Genomic DNA, 16,436 nt, shown 5'->3' with positions numbered 1-16,436 from the left:
TTTGAATGCTTGTAGGGACCGAGTTCCATTTTTTTAGCCACCGAACTACTATATAGTGCATCTCCAAAACTATTGTAGCTGTTGGTGACTTCTAGTAGTAGTTTGCTTGATGATCTAAGAGGCCTTTTGGCTGAGTGATGTTGTACTAGGTTTTTGAGGGCAGGACACTTATTGGGGAGGTAATAGATATAATGACAGATTGTAGGTTAGGAGGTTGGGCAGTTCAAGCCAGTGGAGCGGTCTCAAAGCAGTACAGTGATGAGTTCTATATGAGCAATTTTCAGCAAAGCGAGCGATTCTGTTATAGCAGGCTTCCATTTTGCTTAGTTCAGTTTTGTTGAGATTAGTCAGAATGGGAGATGCATATAGTAGGGTGGATAGAAGTTGGGAGCGAGCAATGGCTGATCTTGTGTTGTTGGTAAGAAATGTTTTGATACGGTAGAGCGACCCCAGTTTGGCATGTACTTTTTTAATAGTTAAGTTGGGATGACTATCAAATTTTAGGTGGGAGTCTATGGTTATTCCCAATAGCTTAGCCTGTGCCACTGGAGCAATTGGAGTAGAATTAGTGGAGTAGATAGTGAATTGACTGTTAGTGTTTTTGTTAGAACTGGTTATAATCATAAACCGAGTTTTCCTTGGATTGAGGATAAGTTGGGCTTTGGTAAGGTAGTTTTCAACATCAGAGAATGCTAGTTGAGTTGTTTGCAGGAGGGTGGGAATGTTTTGTGCAGCACAGATTAAGGTAGTGTCATCTGCATACTGAATTATAGATGCATGCTGTGTGGAGGTATGGAGGTAATTTGTGAAGACTGTGAATAGTAGTGGTCCTAAGATAGAATCCTGTGGGACTCCTATAGTTATGGGCAGCTGAGGAGAGAGAGAATTTTCCCATTTCACAGCTTGGTACCTGTCAGTTAAGTAGCTTTGGAACCAGGAAAGAGTGGAATTTGATAGATGATATTGGTTTAGTTTGTTTAGCAGGATTTGGTGTGAGACTGTGTCAAATGCTTTGGACATATCCAAAAAAGAGTTGGCACTTGTAGACCTTCATTTTTGAGACGGTTTACTGTGTCTGTGAAGCAGAGGAGGGCTGTAGTGGTACTATGGGCAGGTCTGAAACCATGCTGAGTAGGTGACAGGATGTTGCTGTCTAGGAGATAGTTTAGCATCTGGGTATGGATGCATTTTTCTGGGATTTTGGCCAGGGTGGAGAGTAAAGCAATGGGTCTGTAGTTATTAAGTTCAGTGGAGGTCCCGCCTTTATGTATGGGTGTAACATAGGTTATTTTCCAGAGTTTGGGCACATAGTTTTCAACAATTGATCTGTTTATGAGAGTGGAGACTGAGATAGCAATAGCATCTGCTCTGAGTTTCAGTAAATAGCTGGGGAATAGGTCGGCTGCTGTTGATGAGGTTTTTAGTTTGGAGAGCATGCTTTTGATTGAAGTGGTGGAAACTGTTTTGAGGGTAAAGCTTGTATTAGTGTTATTTGTGTTGGGGGGATAGTGAGGAAGGAACTGTCCTGTGATACTAAGGATAGAATTGAGTTCACAAAGTGGGAGTTGAATTGTGTTTCGATGGGAACTTTAGTGTCAGGGGTGGTTGGTTTGGGGGTAGCCTTTTGCGTGGATTTTAGTAGCTGGTTTACATTTTTCCAAAATTTTTGCGGGTTGTGTTGGTATTTAGTTTGTAATGTTGTGTAGTAGGATTTTTTGTCCAGCCTAATGCATTTTCTTGCACTGTTGCGCAGTTCTTGGTACTTACTTAGGCTTTGTGTTTCTTTGTTTTTTTGATAGTAAAGCCTGGCAGTGTCTCTGGACTTGAGGATTTGTTTGGTTTCTTTACTGAGCCAGGGGTTTGTAGAGGTTCTAACCATGATTTTGCGCAATGGAGCGACAGTGTCTAGGTGTTGTAGAAATGTTTTGTTGAAATATACTATAGCCTGGTCAAGTGGGAGGGCTTCTAGGGGGGGTCCTGTCACAGTTACTGAGTAAAGTGTTGAGGACCTCAGGAGAGAATTTTTTTTGTGTTTCTAGTGGATATATAGTTAGTGGTTTTGCATATGCTTGTTCTACTACGTATAAAGTATATTACGTTGTGGTCACTTAAGATGTCTGGGAGACTGCCTGTGTGAGGGTACAATGTGGGGTTGTTAGGACCCAGTCAAGGATGGATTCCCTTTTAGATTTTTTTAATACATCTATTTGGAATTTGGACTAGCTGCTGGTAGCCATGGAGATTTATTAGATTACTTGGTGGTTCTGATATACAGGTGACCCAATCTAGGTTGAAGTCCCCCAGAATAAGGGTTTCTTGTGAGTATGTGGAAGAACACCAGGATAAGAAGTCTTCAAGGCTAGCAGGTAGAATATAGATCACAATTGTGGTGATGACCTTTTTAGGGTGAAGTTGAAGTTGTGAGATAAGTATGTCCCAATTATTGGGGGAGGGGTAGGAGTTTGGTAATTGACAGACAGTTAAGTTTGACTTGTACAGTAAGGCAGTTACACCCCCCTTTACGAAGTGGTCTGTCTTGTCTAATGATATTATAGCCGGTAGGGAGAACTTCTGAGTTAGCTATGTTTTTATTTAGCCAGGTTTCTGTTAAAGCAATTATGTCTGGGGAGTAGTGTGCTATTGTGGCCTAGAGTTCAGGTATTTTATTTTTGATACTTCTAATATTAATATTTAGCATTAAAAGATGGTTGGTTTTGCTGCTGTTGCTGATTTGCCCAGGGATGAAGAAAGTGGGGATGTTATGTTCTGACATTTGTGTTGGAGCAGTTTGAGTTGGACAGGATGGATTTGGGCCTGGGTTGGGGTGGATATCCCCACTTATGGTGAGCCTCGAGTTAAAATGGTTATACAGATGTTGGAGTTTGGTGAGGAGTGTGAGAAAGTATTGTGATTTTTGGAGTAGGAATGAGAGCATATGTGTTTAGTCCTGAATTGGTCCATTATGTACTTCTTGAATAACTGTGGGCAGATATTATTATAATGTGTGGTGTCTGTATACGAGAGTGCATAATGCAGTGTTGTGCTACTAAGTTTAGGGATATTGCTAGAGTGATAACTTGTGGTGTTGTAAAGAATTATGAGAAAACAGACCCGACTTAGTTGCGTGATAGTCATGGTTATAAAGTTTAAGTTGTTTCTAGGTGGGGGGGTCTGAATAGGAATTATAGGGTTGCACTATATGTGGATGGGGAAGTAGTGTGGGTGATGTAAAAAATGCCTAATGGGAATGAGAGTGATTGGGAGTATTTTGTGTGGAGCAAGTTGGTGTGGTATAATGTGATATGACCTGAGGAGCTGTGATTGGTGGAGGTGATGTGAGGGTGAGCTGTGGGTGTGGCTGTGATTACTATAAATGTAGAGGTAGTGGGGGCAGGAGGGAATCGGGGGCAAGGTAGGGGAGCGGAGAGAGCCAGAGCGTTAGCCCATGTATATTATGACATCCTCCCATAAATCATCCACCAGAAAGTTATATCTTTACAAATGGAAGAGGTTTTCCTCATGGGCATCTCAGAATTATGTTGATCCTTATCTAGCTCTGATCCCATCTCTATTAGAATTTGTAACTAAACTTTTTAATGAAAGGAGCTGCTGCATCTACCATCAGAGTTCAGTTAGCAGCAATCTCAAACTTTCATCTTGGCTTCCAAGGCCCCAATGTCATGTTGTATCAACTCGCTAAAGCCTTGCTTAAAGGTGCCATTCATGTCAGGCCACCAATCAGGGCTGCAGTCATGCCATGGAATCTAAAGTTTGTCCTCTCCAGAATCATATTACCTCCTTTCGAACCAGCCTCGACCTGTCCTTTGAAATTCCTTTCATGGAAGACTATTTTTCTGATAGCCATTACTTCTGCTCGGAGGATTTCTGAGTTGCAGGCCTTGACCATTAAACCACCTTTTCTGATTTTCCATAATGACAGAGTTTCGCTCAGAACTAATCCATCTTTTTTACCAAAAGTTTGTTCAGAGACAAATCTTAACCAATACATTGAGTTACCAGTTTTCTTTCCTCAATACACAAATAGGATGGAACACATGCTGCACAAACCTGATGTTCATAGACAACTCCAATTTTATTTTGATAGAATGAAACAATTCAGATCAATGGATCAGCTCTTTGTTTCCTTTTCAGAATCGACAAAGGGTACCCCATTGTCAAAAGTAACCTTGTCAAGATGGCTATCAGATTGCATTTCCTTCATTTATAACTCAGAGAATACTCCCTTACTACAAAAAATTAAAGCCCACTCTGCTAGAGCTGTTTCAACCTCATTAGCCTTTTCTGCAAGGTTACCATTAAATTATATTTGTGCAGCAGCTACCTGGTCAAGACTTCATACCTTTATCACTCATTACAAAGTAGACAAGGCCTCCAGGGACAGGACCTCCTTTGGTTCCACAGTTCTGAGGAATATTCTCCCGTGAGCCACCCGAGAAAAATCATGCTTGGGACGCTACCCATCAATAAAGAATGAACGGCGAGATAGAACAACTTCACATAAAGAAGTTATGTACTCACCATTATGTTCCATGTGAGTTGTTCATCTCGCCTTCATTCTTACGTCCCACCCTCCAACCCCCATCCAGTCTACTTGAGGTCAATCACCTTTTCTTATATGGTGCTTTGTTTCTTATCCAGCTGTCTGAGTGGCATATTTATACTACTAGGTAGTCAGTGGGTAGCAAACAAGATCTGAGAGAAGATCAGGGTGCGACATGGGATAGGGAGTTGGCCTCGAGCTGGTTGAAGACCTTGAGCTTTTGCAGTTGGCTGAGTTGGAGCCGAGGATCACCTCTGAACCCATCAGTAAAGAATGATGGTGAGATGAACAACTCACATGGAATGTTATGGTGAGTACATAACTTCTTTTTTGGTTTTATTTGCATTTAGTGCCAGATGGTTAGACTGCATCCAGGTTTCTGTTTTGAAGAAGGCTAGTTGGGTTTTTGCTAGGAGCTCAGAGGGGGAGAGGGCTGAGCAGATGATTTAGTCATCTGCATATTGGATGATAGATGAGTCTGGGATGGATTGATGAAAGGTGTGAATGAATAGGTTGAAGAGAAGAAGGCCAAGAACAGAACCTTGTGGGACACCTGTGGGTGTAAGAAGGAAGGGCAAGGTTGAAGTTTTCCATTGGACAGCTTGTTGGTTGGACAAGTAGCTGGAAAAACAGGCAATGGTGGGAGAGAGGTGTAGGGTGGAGAGTTAGGGTATAAGTAGGGTGTGTGAGATGGTGTCAACGGCCTTTGACAGATCTAGGAGTAGTGTGGATACGAACTTGCCTGAGTTGCGTTTGAGGTTTATGATTTCAAGAAAGGAAAGAAGGGCAGTCATGGTGCTGTGGCCAGGGCAGAAGCCGTGTTGGGTAGGGGAGAGGAGATTGTTTAGTGTTAGATGTGCCATGAGTTGTGCTTGTATTCTTTTCTCTAGTATTTTAGAAAGAGGGGAAAGAATAGCAATAGGCCTGAAGTTGGTGGTATCTGTATTTTTGCCACCTTTGTGGAGGGGGATGATGTAAGCATGGCGCCAGATAGAAGGGACGTATGATTCTTGTATGGATCTATTTATAATAATAGAGATGGGATAGACAATGCTGTCTGCAGATTGTTTGAGGAAGGTGGGTTGAAGGTTGTCGGGTGCATTGTGACAGGGTTTGAGTTTGAGGAGAAGTCTTTTTATAGTGCTTGTGGGGATAGGCTTGAGGCAGAAGGATGTGGAGGAAGGTTGATTGGGGTAGTGGTTGGGGCAGGAGGGAGTGGTGGTGGAGGGGGGTGAGAAGGAGACTGATAATTTAGCTATGCAGTCTATGAAGAATGAGTTGAACTATCTGGCTGTTTCAAGGTTGGAGAGGTTGGGATCTGGGCAGGGGTTTCTTTGTTGCCAGGATGCAGCATGGATGAGATGGAGTCCCAGAATTTTTTGGGATTTGTTGAGCGCAAGTACTGGCGTTTGGAGTAGTGGGTTTTGTGGTCTTTAATTATTAGTTCTTTTGCAGAGTTTCGTAGTTGCTTATACTCTAGGAGGGTGTTAGAGTTTTTATATTTTTGATATTGTTTCCATTTTTTGTCCCTTTGGTGCAAGGATAGTTTAGTATCTTTTGATAACCATGGGCAGGGATTGGTTTTGATGCGTTTGGTTCTGGGGGGCTTGCTGATTGGGAAGGGTTAGGAATGAATGGTTAAAGTAGGAAACTGCATCATCTATAGAAAGGGTTTTTAGAGGGGGACCAGTCAGTATGCTTTAAGCATTCGGAGAAAGTTAGAGGGTTGAAAGAGGAGAGGTTTCTGGTTTGGATGTAGTGATGTTGGTTATGCAGTGGAGATGGGAGATGGTTGGCGAAGACTGGTAGGAGATCGCTGAGAGGATCTGGTAATGTTCCAGCTTTGGTGATGTTTGGGTGAGTTGTTAGGATCCAGTCAATGATGGTACCAGAGGTACCATCTTTATTTGGTGTGGTTGGAGATTGTATTAGTTGGGAGAAGTTGTACAGTTTGACTGTGTGGGATGGGGCTTCAGAGTTAATAGTATTCCAGTTGATGTTGGTATCAATGAGTATACATGTTTCATTTTTTTATACTGGAGGAGAACCAGGCAGGATGTTTTCAAGAGTTTTGATATTATCACCAGGGGAAATATAGAGGGCAGCGATACATATGGACTTGTGGTTGTTAATTTTAGTAAACCTATTATAATTTCAGCGTTGGCAAATGTTGGTATTTTATTGGAGTAGGGAGTTATGGTATAGTAGGTGGGGGAGATTATTGCTACCCCACCTGCTTTTTCGTGGGCTCTGTCATTGCGAATGATTTAGAAACCTGGTTGTAGGATTTCACTATCTTTTATATAGGTTTTCAGCCAGGTTTCACAAATGGCGGTAATGTGTCGGGGTGGTTATGGGAGAGACATGTATGGAGGTTAGGGATTTTGTTTTTTAGGCTTTGTGCATCAAGTGTTGTAAGGCGAGTAGACTTTGAGTTTGTGGGTTCAATGGAGGGTTTGGTGAGATTGATGTTAGAGATGGGTCCGGGGTTGGGGTGGATGATGCCAGCTAGTGAGAGAGAGATGTGGTGGAGTAGAAGAGTGAGGCAATGTGTTGGGCAAGGGTAGCTTGGGTTGTGTGAGAGTAGTGATTTTCTGGTACCAAATTTAAGGGGGGAGTACAGGGGGGGTTGGGTTGGAAGCAGTTTTGGTTTGAAGAAGTAGATTGGGTTACAGGTAAAGAGTTAATGTGAGATGGATGAGTAGTATGGGAAGTGAGATTGATGGTAAGATGTAGTGGAGTGTGTGTGAGAGTTGTAGGTTCATAGGTAGATACTAGGCTATCTTCCCGAAGGCATTTATAAGCCTAGCCAGAATGTGTTGGCTTTTGCCGCCCCCTTAGATTAGTTCCCTGTGCCTCTGTCCAGCAGAGCCACTGAAGTGATCCCTGGGTTAAACTTTCTGTTTCCCATCCACTCGTCAAGGTGTCTCTTAAAGAGTGTTCGCAAGGAGCTCTGCCTAATGTAGATTGGAATCTTGTTCCAAAGCATGGGAAGTCTGTGGGACAGAAATCTATCCCTCCAGTACATCCTATTTATTGTTGTGGTGAGGTTTAGATCCCTATAGCATGTGGCTTGAGTGGATAATGTTTTCTTTAGGTGGAACATGTCTCTCAATTCAAGGTTGGACATGGTGTTGTATGTCAGGCAGAGTTCACCTCTGAGTAGGCGGTATGCAACTGAGTACAGCTGGAGTTTCTTCAGTCGAGCTGCATAGGGCATCTGTTTGACACCAGTGATCCTCTTGGTAAGGTACTTCTGTGGTCTTTCCAGTTGTTGCAGGTGTCTTGTAAGGTACATCCCAAGTGGAGCGTTGTACTCTATGATGGGTCTGATGAGTGATGAGTAGAGGGGTACAATGACCTCTTTTGATCTGGATGCAAACCCTTTTGTGATTAGGTGGGCCACATAGAAGGATTTTCTAACCACTTTGGCAATGATAAAGTTTTTATGACAAGGGTTGGGAAAAAGTGTGAGATAGGTAAGAGAAGAGAGAGATTAGTAGAGCAAATGGGGTTATAGGGAGAGATGTTATGTAGAGCATTGTAGGAGGGGTGGATGTTTGGGGTGATGTAGATCTACAGGTGGGGTTTGGCTTAGGTGTGTTGTGATTGTCGAGGTGTTGGGTGAGGAGGAGTCAGGGGATGTATAAAAGTACAGGTAGTGCGGGTGGGTGGGATTTGTGGGCAGGGTAGCGGAGCGGAGTGAGCTTGAAAGGTGAACGGACTGCGTTACACCTCCCAGGAGAAGCAGCAGTCGCCAAACAGAAAACAGTGAAGGAGAAGGTTAACAACTACAGAAATACGGCAGCCTATTGTTTTGGTTTGAATGTTACCTTTCTATTTGTTTTTATTATTTATGCACCAATGGGGAGCTGCAGTTCACTGAGAAGTAGCAAAATAATGTAGTTATGCCAGGGGTTTTAGAAAGGGACATGCAGTAAGTGCACACTACTGAGGGATGCCCGTGGGACAGACAGAAACAGAGTGTAGTCAGACAGAGGTTTTTAGTATTTAAAGATGGCGCCACAGCTCACGGGAGGAATAAGTAAACTCTGAAGAGGAAGAGGGAGGGAGGGAACAGACAGGATTGACAGGGCTGGGAAGCTTACAATAAGATTATGTTAGGAGACCGAGAGAAGGGGGGGCTAAGAGCCAGGGCTTGGAGAAAGCTGTGAGAAAACAGGTTTGATAGGGGTAGGAAACTTAGACTAGAATTATGTTAGGAGAACAAGAAGGGGGAGACTATGGGCCAGGACTTGGAGAAAGCTGTGAGAAGAGAAAAACAATCAACCAGCTAGCCCAGGTCAGTACCTGAAGGTGTCTGTTTATCTGTGTGAATTCAAAAGCAGATTTAGTAGAGCATCAGGGAAGTAGAATATAAAATAAATGTAAAGCTTTGGGAAACTGTATGTATTTATTGCAATAAACAGGAGAATAAAATATAAGAATATAAAAGAAATGTGATATACAAGATAAATAAAATATAAGAATATAAAATAAATGCAAATCTTTGGAAAAATGTATATATTTGTTAGAGTAAATGGGAGGAAAAAGGGGAGGGGTCCAGTAGTGTGCACAGCAGAAGAATCAGTAGGAGTATCACAGAGAGAAGATTATAATAGACCTACACACTCACAATCTGTTGATAAAAGTAGAACTTGCAGTGGCTTTTACTGGCTTGTGCGGGGTACCGCTCTCTGTGTTCTTGTATGCAGGCAGTTGCTTCAGGTGTTTTTTTTGTTGTTATTGGACCTTTGAATGTGTTTAAGGGACTGTAAGGAGAGAGGGAGAGATGTTAATATGAAGCCAGAAAAGGGGGTAGGTGAAGTAAATAAGTGGAAATAGAGGCACGGAAATACCACAATTTAAGTAATTCAGCTAAGCAGTACTTAAATTAGTTAAGGAACAAGCAGTGATAATTAATAAGAAATTCACCCTGTTTCACAGAATGCAAAATAATTCATTGCCAGTACACTTTTCCAGCTATTTGTTGCTACTTAGTAATGTATGCTAACAGAACTGAGCAAGATGGTGGCAGGACATAAAATTACAATAAAATCGCTCAGTTTCCACATAGGTTCATAGATAGGTACTAGGCTATCGACCTAAGGGCCTAAGTAAGCCTAGCCAACAAGGTTCCCTGGCTTACACCACCCAAGAAAGTTAATTTCCTGTGCCCCTCTCGAGCAGACCCATAGAAGTGATCCCCGGGGTGCATTTCCTATTTCCCATCCACTCATCAAGATTTTTCTTGAAGAGTGCTAATGAGGAACTGTGCTTGACATAGATGGGTAGCTTGTTCCAGAGTATAGGAAGTCTCTGTGACAGGGATCCCTCCAGCATATCCTATTTATTGTGCTGACAAGGTTTAGGTCCCTAGAGCGTGTAGCTCGGAGGGATTGGGATTTCTTTAAATGTAGCATATCCAACAGCTCTGGGTTTCACATAGCTGTATATGTTAGGCAGAGATCTCCATGGAGTAGGCGATATGCTACAGAGTAGAGCTGGAGTTTTTTGAGACGGTCAGTGTAGGGCATCTGCTTGAGGCCAGTAATCCTCTTTGTGAGGTAATTCTGTGGCATTTCCAGATGCTGCAGATGTCTTGTGAGGTACATTCCAAAAGGGACGTTGTACTCTGTAATGGGTCTAATGAGTGCCGAGTAGAGGGGAACAGTGACCTCTTTTTTCCTGGATGAGAACCCTTTTGTTATGAGGTGTGCCACATAGAAGGATTTCCTGACTACTCTGGCAATGTGATTATCAAAGGAGAGACTACTGTCTACCTGGGTCTCAAGGTCTGTTATCACACATTCAGCATTAAGTAGACTGCCTTTTATGTGGTAGTTCATGGGTACAGAGTTTTTACCAAAGGGGATGGCAATGCAGTTTTTGGCATTGAGCTTGAGGCCATGCCTCTGACACCAGGCATCTGTCTCAATGAGGCCCTTCTGTAGGATGTCTACATAATTTGGGGACTTGACTATGGTTCCTAGTTTGCAGTCATCTGCGAACTTCATTAGCCAGAGGCCTTCTGTGTTAGCCTGTACTTCAGAGAAGTAGATACCAAACAGATGTCGTCCCAGGACTGAACCCTGTTGTGGTCCAATTGTCACTGGTTTGAAGTCAGATTTGGAGTCTGCAACTTTTACAGTGTGGGTTCTGTCAGTGAGTCAGTTGGCAACCCATCTTTTGCTGTAGGGATTTATGCCTAGTTTAGTGAGTTTAGCTATAATTCCAGAATGGGAGATGGTGTTGAAAGCCTTGGTGAGGTCGAGATAGGCTGTGTAAACCACCTTACACTCGTCTACAGATTTGGTGACTGCCTCAGAGAAGTCAGTCAGGTTCAGAAGGCATGATTTGCCTTTTACAAACCCGAACTGGGTGGGGTCCAGAGTTTGGAGGTTACCAATGTCTTTGTTTATGAGCTCCATGATGATATGTTCCATGGCCTTGCAGACCAGGCTCATCAGGCTAATAGGGCAATAGATTCCAGGATCAGTGGTGGCTTCCCCTTTGTGAAGTGGGATAACTGTTGCTGTGCACCATTCAGTGGGCACAAAGCCTGATGTGAGACTATGAGACTATGATTGAACATGGTGCTCAGGCGGGGAGCCAGTTCATTCTGAAGTTTGTGTAAAACGCATCCTGGGATGTTGTCTGGTCCCATGGATGCTGTGTTTTTGGTTTTTAGAGAGTGCAGCTTTTACCTGCAGAGATGTGATTACAGGGACTCTGCATTTTTCCTGTGTAGATATGGGCCCTTTAAGGGTTGAGAGGAGGGTAAAGTTAGCACTGAACCTATCTGCCGGGATGTTGGTAATATCAGTTGGTTCTGTAATTTTCGTGCCGTTGTGCTGTAACTCAGAGCAGATCTGGGTATTGCCATTGAGATTCTTGACATAGCTATAGAATTCTTTGTGGTTGTCCTTAGAATCAGTGGTGATTTTGTTTTCGTAGCTAGCTTTGGAAGATCTTATAAGGGATCTCAACTTCATACTGAGGCTGACCAGGGAGCTCCTCCACTCATGGGATTTTACTCTGTTTTGCAACAGTTTCTTCCTTCTGTTGTACAGTTTGGTTATGGCAGAGGACCATCAGATTTGCTTCCTTTTTTTGGAGGCTAGCATCTTGGTTCTGTTTGGGATAGCATGATCCATACACTCATGTAAGTGCTTATAGAGTGCATTTGTGTAGGATTCAGCAGTCGTAACTGTATTGTCCATTTGCATGGATGTCATGAAGTTCACACTTCTGTCTTAAGAAGCATGAAGTTGGATTTGGAGAAATTTTTTTACCACCTAAACATCGATCTTTTAATATCGAAAGCAAAACCGGCGAACGGACGATTTAAAGCAAGGAAAGATTTCCCTTGGCTGTTTGTTGGAGTTTGCTATTTCCCTACTGTTGAGCGATCTCGGAGTTGGTATATTTAGTTAGGGGAGGTGTGAGGGGCAAAGCTCCCCACTTAATTTAGATGTAAATTAATGTTTTTTGTGTTGTGGCCAAGGGACGTATTTCCCTGGGAAGTTCAACATTGTATGGTTTGATATTAGAAGATCGATGCTTAGGTGTTCAATCACCGAAACATTTGGTCTTCTAATATAGACCCGAATAGCCTATGGTCGGATCTGACCTACGAGGAGTTGACTTCAGGTGTGGAACACCGATCACTCATGTTGGTAATGACTAGGTCTAGGATATTGCTGCCCTTGGTGGGGTTTGGATAAGTTGATCCAGGGCATTGAAATTTATGAATTTCAGAAAGCGTTGAGTGAATGAGTTGGTACATGAGTAGTTTTCCCAGTTAAGGGTAGGGTAGTTGAAATCACCCATTATTAGGGTGTTTGGTTGAACCCTAATATTTTCCAGTATATCAAGAAAAGAGGAGTGGGAATCCTGGGGCCTAGTGGGGGATTTGTAGCAAGCTACAATTTGGATTGCAGTTTTGCCCAGAGTTCGTTGCACTTGGATAACCTCAGATGCATTATGCTGCGCAACTAGTCTGGAGGTGTGGATATCCTTAATGATATTTGGTGTTCTGGTCCAGGTTAGATGGCTGAAAAGCGTGATATGAGTTGTAGCCTGATAATGCAGGGATGGTCTCTAGAGCCTTGAACCAGGTCTCAGTCACTGCAGAGATATCGATGTTCTCCATTTTAAGGACTGCCACGAGTGAGTGCATTTTGAGATTTAGACTTCTAGCATTGAGTAGCATTACCCTCAGTTTTTGCTTGCCTGGTCCTGGTATGGTGGTGAATTTGTCATTTGAACATTGCCTAAAAAAGGCACTATAGGGGAGGCGAGACCCTTAGTATACAGAATCCCAGGGGCGACAGGTGCAGGCCATCTCTGGCAAAGCATCATGGTCTGTCAACCATGTCATCCCAGGCAGACAGATATTGGATCCCCTTAGAATTATACCAGAAGCTTAGCCAATTGTTGAAGTCAGACATTTTGTCCTGGTACTGCGGTATAATTCTGGGCAGTGACATGATGCTACTCAGGGCTAGGGTCATACCTGCCTGGGCTACAAGATCGGAGAGCTCTTCCATCTCTCTTTTCATGTAGCCCAGGGAGGTATTTCTCAGGTCGTTCACACCAACATGATACAGTAACACTATAGGCACTCAAAATAAGCTAAGTAGTAAAGTCTAATTAACATAGGTTGAAACAGCACAGCGGCTGAATACCGATGAGAGCACTCAGTACAAATTTAAAAGTAGTAACAGCAATGTATTCTAGTAAACTTTTTAACAAAATCAGACTAAGTCAATCTGAAACGGTGCATTTCCAAATTGTAAACAGTAAAATGCAGCAAGTTTTAACAGTAAAATGTAGCAAGTTTAACAGTAAAAGGTCATTACTTCCTTAAAGTAGTTAAACCTACAGCTGCACACTAAATAGGAAATGACCAAGACAGTATAGGCAATTTTACAGGTGAAATTGTACAATTAATTTAAAAGCAGTGAGAGCAATGTGTTCTTGTAAGCTGTTTAATAAAATCAGACTAAGTGAAGCTGAAACATTGTATTTCCAAATTGTAAACTGTGAAATGCAGCAAGTTTATATTAATAAAAGGTGATTACTTCCTTAAAGGTAAGCAAACCTACAACTGCACTCTAATTAATATCCTATAGTGTCCCATATACTGGTGTAAAATGCTCTCTCTAATGTCAAGAAAGTGTACAAATACACCCCCAGTTGACAGCAAGGGGGAGAGAACCCCCATCTAATTACACTGACTAGAGAACTCTGTATGTAAGGCAAGTGCCATAGCTGAAGTCTGACTTGGAGAGTGTCAGACAACAGTTTATAGGTGATCACATCAGCAGTGTCTAGTGAGGAGAAAATGGTAATAGCAGTGTTCCACATGCTGGTGTAAAATTCTCTCACTCATATCAAGCAAGTGCACAAGCACACACACCTCCAAGTTGACTGCAGTGAGAACAGAACCACTATGAATCTAAGTACACCAACTAGAGAACGCAGTACATTATGCAAGCACCACAGCTCAAGTCTGACTTTTAAAAGACTGCATGATAACTTATGGTGGATGACATCAGCACTGGATGTTGTAGAGAAGATGTTGGGAGGTTTGCATGAAATGGATTTGTAGTCTTGTGCAAATGTCAAAATACTTTCAATCCATGGAATTGGAGTGGTGATAGTCAGATACACACTTATTCTTCTCTGGATAGACACACACACACACACACACACACACACACACACACACACACACACACACACACACACACACACACACCTTTCAGTTGAATGCAATGAGAACAAAACCCCTACCTACCTACTGGACAATACAGTATTTTATGCATACGCCACAGCTCAAGTCTGACTTTTACAGGCTGCAGGACAACTTATGGTAGATGATATCAGCACTGGATGTTGGGAGGCTTGCATAGAATGGATATGTAGGCATGTGCAAGTGTCAAAATATTGACAGTCCATGGGATTGGAGGGTAAAATGTTGGATACACATGCTTTTCTGACTATATAAACACACACACACACACACACACTCCTCCCAGTTGACTGCAATGAGAATAGAACCCCTACCTTTCTAAAAATACCAGCTGGAGAAAACAGTACTTTGTGCAAGCACCACTGCTCAAGGCTGCAGGAAAATGTATGGTGGATGACATCAGCACCATGGATGGTGGAGAGAAGTTGTTGAGAGGCCTGCATGAAATGATGTGTAGGCATGTTCAGCTGTCAAGATAGTTCAAGTTATGCATGTTACCAGATTGATGAGTATGCAATGTGTGGTTGTTGTGTTGTAATTTGCAGGTATAGTTTGAGCCAGCTTTACAAACTACATGCAAAAAGGTGTCCATGTTGCAAGTATTTGAAAATCTGAATATATATTGTCATTCTAAGTATGTGCATGGTATATCACAAAACATTTATTATCAATTTATATAATGTAGTTGATTGTATTTGCCAACAATTACTGAGAGACCAAGTTTGTAGTGCATTGGGGAAGTTAACACATGGCTGCATTGTAAATATGTGACACATTTTTAGATGGGGCCTTCATTTTTTGTTTCCATGTGTAGTTTCACAGCATGAAGACTAAAGGGACAGTAAACAAAACTAATACATGCTATTATTTACTTTGCATAGAGCAACAGCGAACAGTGGGTTTGCATGATGGCTGGAAAAGTGCGCATGCGGGATACACATTTCTACTGCTATCCCTGTTTGAGCATAGTTAAGCAGTGTGCAAACGCGAGGCTCAATGTGAAAATTATGAGTTAGTATTTAGTGTATGACACTCACCTGCTGCTTAGCAGACTCTGTGGCAGCAGGTGTAAATGCATTGAAACATTCCTTTGTCAGCCCAGATGATATATGGTTTGAATCCAGGTGTATGTAATTCTTTTAAATAGGTATTGATAATGCAATCAAATTTTACTTTACTCTACCTTCACTATGTGTTATTGTATTTTGATGTAGCACAGTGTGCTTAAGCAGCATTGGGCAGAGATAACCACACTACAGAAGAGTCTTTCACCATTGCTTGGCACTGGTGCACGATGCCAAACTCCACGCAAACACATAGGCCAAAAAGTGAAGGGCTCCTTTGCTTTTCTTGGTACCTATGTGTGTTTTGTGTAATTCTACTTTTTGACCAGATTATAGATGTTAAAATGGGGTAGATAGGAAGTGATGAAATGGGGAGCAAGCAGGGGGAAGAACAAAGAAAAGAAATAAAGGAATGTGTAGGAGGGAGGTAGGAAAGAACCATAGCTATCCATTTCTTTAACAGTGTAAACTGAAAATATGTAGAGAATATTAACTGAATTTGGACTGTTGGTCCCACAAAGAGGGATGAAAACAATGCAGTCATCCTGTCTGGCCAATTGAATCAAATCAAGTATTTCAAGAAAATGTGTGTGAAATGGAGATGCTATATAGCTATGAATGGGACATTTTTGTTTTGTGGGACAGGTGCCCATTTTTTTAAATTCAGTAAGAGAGGAATGCTGGGTAAATAACGTTGGCACTTGTGGATCAGGTAAGTTTGGTAGGTGAGGAAGCAAATGCAAACAAAAAAGACAAACGAGAAGACACAGGGATGGTGAGGAACACAAAAGTTCGGAGGCAACATGACTGGGGTGAGGGAGGGGACAATGCAAGCTCATGCCCATCAGACATGGAGACAATGAGTATCTAGCTCTCACCCACAGGACTGTCATCACTGTCCCCTTGCACTGCTGGGTGCTGGAGTGGTTGACGTCTTCTGCTATGGACTATGAGGGAGAGCAGTCTCTCCATCTGGCATAGGCCTACACCAGTGGTGTGGTGCACAATTCTACACATCAACCCTGGCCGTTGATGATGTGATCTCCACCTC

Source organism: Protopterus annectens, chromosome 9.part0, assembly GCF_019279795.1.
Source record: "Protopterus annectens isolate FY-2018-M chromosome 9.part0, PAN1.0, whole genome shotgun sequence".
Lineage (NCBI taxonomy): Eukaryota > Metazoa > Chordata > Ceratodontiformes > Protopteridae > Protopterus > Protopterus annectens.
Note: the sequence above shows the minus strand (reverse complement) of the source record.